Raw genomic sequence first — 6000 nt, 5'->3', positions numbered from 1 at the left:
CTTTGACACCCTATTTATTTTATGCAATGGTAATTCACATACAACTGCACTGTGATCACTTATACCAGGAATTATGGAGACATTTGAAAATATACTAGGGTTATTCGTCAGTAACAAATCCAAAATAGAGTTTTTTGCTTGTTGGTGTGAGTACGAATTGGTTTTGAGCAAATGAAATAAATAGATCATTAAAAGATTTATACAAGGTGGAACTGTCATCACAAGTATATGCAGTGCCTGCCCAATTGATATTGGGAAGATTAAAGTCCCCTCCTACAATAATAGAACTATCAGAGATAGTGGACAGTATTTGACCAAGTTCATCGATATTATTTCTTTTTGGGGGACGATAGTAAGTGCCTAATACAAGGGTGCCTCCTTTGGGCAAGTGTACTCGGCACCAAACAGATTCAGTATCGTTTGGCGGCACTTGAAGCTCACTGCTTGCCCACCGTGAGTCTATCAATAAAAACACCCCACCGCCATGCGCGTTGCGGTCATTAGGATAGACTGCAAAGCCCTTAGGAAACACTGCGCTATTAAGCACTGAGTCATCGAGCCACGACTCAGTGCCCATGACTACGCATGGCTGTATTGCCTCTACTAAACAAAAAAACTCTTCTACTTTATTTTTAAGACTGCGGCAGTTTATCAACAGAACCGTTGGGCGAGCATTTGAAGATATGGATACATTATCAGAAGTTGTATGAGCGAAAGGTCTATGTCATTCTTGTGTTCTTACATGTCTATTACCATGCACGAGGACCGCCTTCTTTTGTTCAGTATCCCAGATATACGCTTCTCCATTCACGATCAGCTTATCGTACGACAAAAAGACTTTGTTAGCCTTGTTTAACCTTATTTCTTTTGAAAAATCTCATAACATACGTCTTTTATCACGAAGTGGTTTGCTAAAATCCTCTGAGACACTGTAGTTGGTATTTTTAAATTTGAACCCCGCGTGTAAAATGCTTTCTTTTTCATTCCACGACACAAAGTTTACAATAATTGGCCTTTTCCCATTTGCTCTAAATTGACCAATCCGATGTGCCCTTTGAATCGAAATGGGGTTGATGCCCATTTCATCATTACAGAGTTGTAGCACATGATTCTTCGATTCTTCCCATGTCTCATTGCTCTTCGTATCATCTATGCCGTAAAACACCAGATTGCACCTTCGACTGCGGTTTTAAAGAGCATCAATCCGTGCTTGTAGATTTTTGGTCAATCCCTCAAAACCATCAACACGTTTTTCTAAGTGGTCATTGCTCTTAATCAAGGTGTCCAGTTTCTTTTCAAATTCTTCTTGCTTACTTTGAATACTGGAAAGTTGTGTCGTAACCCTATTCATGCTAGCAGTTAGGCTCATAAGCATGGATTCCATATTTGCCATCTGTTCAGCCTTCGTAGGGGGGCCTGGATTCAATTCGACATCACCCGCCAATAATAACAACAATACTAAAAATACCAATTTTCTTCAAAATCTACGGTGCACATAAAAGCAATGATGCTTATAACGTGTATACGTCATTAGGAAAACGTCTTTGGGTGGAGCCGGCAGGTAAAAACAAACTCTAGGATATTATCCAGAGTAAACAGTACCAACCTGCATGCGAAAAAAGCACGGTGAACTCATGCTGGGATCCCTGCCGGCTCCAATTCCCGAAGAAGTGGTGGCGTCGGTCGTCTTATAAAGCCGCTGGGATAGTCCATTTGTTGCAGTAGGGGTGGCAGCCACGGGAACACTGAAGAACGCCCCCCGAAGCAGAACCGTCGAAGTCATGGTCGCGTTCGCCGTGAAGTCAGTGGAAATCCACCTGCTTGATGTGATCGTTGATGGGCCACTCCCGCCAAAGCCGTCGCTACTGATAAAGCAGAGTGCCGACAGGACTGTCGCCTGCATGCGAAAAAAGCACGGTGAACTCGTGCTGGGATCCCTGCCGGCTCCAATTCCCCATGATTGAGAGATGATCTGATTTTTCGGCACGTCATTATGATGAACCAAACTTTCTCTATTTCTTTTCCAGCTGGTAACTTTTCACACTCAGTTCATCCAAAACAACCTCTGGAACAAGCCCCGCCCCCCTTTCCCTCCTCCCAAAAAAGATCATCACTATAGTTTACTCCATCCCCTTGAGCTGTGGCCATCAATACATAGGACAGACCGGCAGATGCACCAATCACAGACTCCGCGAACATCACAACGAAGTTTCTAAGGCCTCTCCAGATTCTTATCATCCCATAGTCATACATGCCCGTTCGTGTTTGCGTTGTCATCCCCTCTTTGATGACACAAAAATCCTTGGGGGGCATGACAGCAGATTCGGCAGGGAAATCATAGAATCATTCGCCATGACCACAGCAAAAAACAACGTGTCAAACCCTTCCCTCCTGCTGACGAAAACTGAGGTTGAATTTTTAAAATCCGAGATAACCCTACCACCCTGACTTGCACTTCGCGTGTTTTATCTTTCCTTCTCTCCCCTTCTCTCCCCTACTCTTACTGGGTATAGTCAGCTGCTCGCTGTTGAAAGTTTACGCGTCTGTTGCTAGTTGAAAGATGTAGTTGTGTTGTCCCTGTTTTAATTGTTTATTCTTTCTTCATCCATGACTATAGTCCGTCGCAACCTAAGAACGAAGGGCGAGGGTAAGACGAGCCGGGGAGGAGGAAGCAGACGGAACGCTGGAGAAGAGAGGTCGAAACCTCCTTCTCTCTTTAGCGTTGCGTCTGCTTCCTCTTCCCCGGCCCGTCTTACCCTCGCCCTTCGTTCTTAGGTTGCAACGGACTATAGTGAATCGACGTAGCGTCGAGGAGTGCGACGTTAGCTCCCGGTGACGTCAAGACGGACCAATCTGTGCCGCTTTTCGGCGGCTTTCGTTTAGCTTCGGTGTGCATACCACTTAAGGCGGGTCAGGGATCCACTGATGATGTCGTAAGGGGCGGGCCTTGTCTTCTATGTGATATTGACTATAGTATTGCTATGGTATTCATAAACATATTTAACTGGATGCACACAGAACACCGTGACCTGTCGGCAGCAAAGAAAAGAATTGTTAATAATAGCACTGTGAGCATTCTGAATGGTATTTATTCAGTTTATTACACGCCTTCTTCGTCTTCGTCCAGCTTCTTTTTATGATCATCGATCTGGGGTACGCTCTCTCTTTCACACGCTGTAAAGGAAAACGAACGAAAAATGGAAGTATTTCAGTTCTTTTTTTTATGAACCAATCTGTACGTGCGTGCGTGCGTGCGTGCGTGTGTGCGTGCGTGCGTGTGTATTATTCAAGGTGCTTTCTTGGAAGTATCTGGTGTGCTATTGTGATTCTTTCTGGGATTATAACTTGGTATCTGTTTAGGAGCCTTGTTCGAAGGAATCTCTAGATTGTTTTATCTGGACGAGATTTCCTACTTTTCCGCGTACCGTTGGTGATATGTTCTGTTACATTCGCTTATTTTCATTGATGTATTTTCATTTTTTTTCAATTATAATGTTCGAATTACTGGTCACTGGTTTATACTCCCCAGACCATAATTTTAGAGTGGAGCTCTTACTCTTTAAGAAAAAATGGAGGAAAAAGGTAGCAACGGCGCGTCTTCCTCCCTTCTACTGACGCGCCCCCAAGCGGACACAAGAAACAGGGAGGAACGAGACGTTTTCCTCTCCTCCAGGCAGACAGGAGAAAGCTTTCGCCCTCCCGACTCATCTTCTTTCGGTTTCGTTTTTCGAGCACGTCGCGCACGTTGTTTAGTAAATGTTGTTGAGTTGATTGAGCTTCAGCGGCTGCGAAGGCCGAATGTAACTCCGTCTTCTAGTCCAAACGGGCAGAACATTTCGGTTGCATTGACGTTTTTACCACTAATTTTATCAAACGAGTAAACGAAGCCGCTAGAAACAGCGAAGTTCGGGAGCAGTGGCAGCTGCGCTACGTACACTGGGTAAGAGGCCGTCTCTGGATTACAGTGTACTAGAATACTTGGGTAGTGTTGGGATTGGAGGGGTTCGCCACTGATCTCTATAGGGAGTATTCACTGGACGCCATATTTTTGGGTGCTCCTTCGAGCGCATGCTCAGACTGAGCCTTCATTAATAGGCTGCTAAGACCGGCAATCTTGATGGTGCGGAATGCACGTTGCAAAAGAACTGTGGAAGCTCAGCGTCAGCTCGCGCTCAGCAGTCGCGCACACGGAAATGGCCGCCAGTGAGTACTCCCTATTGTAGTAGGCTGGATCGCGGATCGGGAGCCCGTCGGTGTCGCCACCGGCGGCCATTGCTTGACACCAGGCAATACACGCAACTCTATGGGAGAAACGCACAAAAGTAAGAATATTGAAGCATGTACGCTGTGCTCGGAGGCGAGTATTTTATGGTGTGCTGCAATCCCTTTCTCGGGTGTTTGGAGACTGAATTGGTATTCCTCAAACGTTCGAACGCCGATTAAAAAAAATCAAGCCAACCGGAGCACCTACGGCTGAGCTGGCAAGCTTGCTCTCGTAGTGGAGTAAATAAAGGAACTTGACGTCAATAAGACCGTCCTCGAAGAAGCCCAGAACTTGATGAATAACAAAGAAGCTCCACCTCTACGGCGGCTTTCCGGGAGTGAGCCGATTCCGCGTAGCAAGGCCTTCGAGCTTGTCGTCTGCTAAACCCAACTCAACAAAATCGCCACCGACTCCGCGGTAACTCTAGGTAACTCTCGTCTCATTGAGCTGCACTACAGCGGAGTCACTCTCGACCACAAAATATTTATTTATAAGAGCTGCGAGGGCTGTCAGCTTTAGTGTTTTTACGCAGGCTATTTGACGGGCTTATCGAAATGCACCCAAAAAGTTTTAGTGCCGACAGCAGCTTAGAAACTGGGAAAACGGCACTTTTTCTCGTTCTTCCCGTAGAGTCCCATGCATTGGCTGGTGTCAATCAATGGCCGCCGGTGGCGACACTCGGCCCCCGCTGCAGAGGCCGCGGTCCGCGATCCAGCCTACTACAATAGAGATCAGTGGGGTTCGCCTGAAGCGCGTGGTATTGATCGCAACAGGTGTCGACACCGGCGCGTTATCCAGAAGGTGTGCGCATGCGCGGCTGCACGCGCGAAAATATGAATCGTTGGTGCCGCTTTGGTGGAGTGCACATAGGATTTCTGATACAGCTACGACTTGCCAGCGGTCGTACCGCAGCATCAATAGACAGTTTTAGTGGACCATACGCTATAGCTTTGCGTACGCAAGGAGATTGCGGGTTGTGAGTGCGCATGCGTAGAACGCAACAGAAGTGCTACCGTATTGCATACGCACGCAACGCTGGGGATTTTGCGTTGCTGGCTAGCGGGCCTTGCGGGACGCTCTCGAGAGATCTCGGACCTAACGAGAGCGCCAGTTTCAAGATGGCGGTTGCCTCGACTGGCGCAGCAAGGGCGACGTGGTGTTTTCTAAGTTCTGTGGTACGTGAAATGGCCTGGTGTTCAGCTCGGCAATTCTTTCTGGGACCAACCACGGTCGAATCAGATCGCCCTGCAGCTGAAGGAGTGCACAGTGGAAATGTTCGCCGTTCGCAGTGTGCGTCGACGCTGCGAGCTGCTCAACGCTAAGCCTATTCCCACAGTTCATTGCCGACGGACGAACGACTCTAAAAGAAATCGCCGAAGTTCTCGCTATGCGCTGGACATCAGGGTCATGAATCTCATTCCGCGATAGCATTGATAAAAGGTGTCGTTTGCACGTGACGACTGACGGAGGCTCCCTGATCGAATTTGGCTACGCACTCGTACTCGTAGCCTCTGTACCCCGCAGAAAAGCGCGCTTGACGAGACAGCTGTGGCTTGGTTTAATCTGAAATAAAATTATTGGACAATTTTTCTTTTTCAATATTTCTTTCCATGACCATGGTTGCGCTATAAGCACGCGGAATTCTACGGCTCTAGCAAATTTAACCAAGATCATGCGCGGTGTTCACTCGAAAACGTAACGCACAACCAAATTCGGTCCGAGCAGGTCATTTTTAG

At 47.0% G+C, this 6000-nt stretch overlaps 1 pseudogene; it reads right to left on the bottom strand.

Annotated features, from left to right (window-relative positions):
• Positions 1–724: 724 nt before the first annotated feature.
• The window catches only part of LOC120843094, a 150771-nt pseudogene continuing 145495 nt past the window's right edge, over positions 725–6000 (bottom strand).

This window comes from Ixodes scapularis, unplaced genomic scaffold, assembly GCF_016920785.2.
Source record: "Ixodes scapularis isolate PalLabHiFi unplaced genomic scaffold, ASM1692078v2 PGA_scaffold5__190_contigs__length_132052651, whole genome shotgun sequence".
In the NCBI taxonomy this organism is placed as follows: domain Eukaryota; kingdom Metazoa; phylum Arthropoda; class Arachnida; order Ixodida; family Ixodidae; genus Ixodes; species Ixodes scapularis.
The sequence above is the reverse complement of the archived record's forward strand: the minus strand, read 5'-3'. Positions and strand labels throughout refer to the sequence as shown.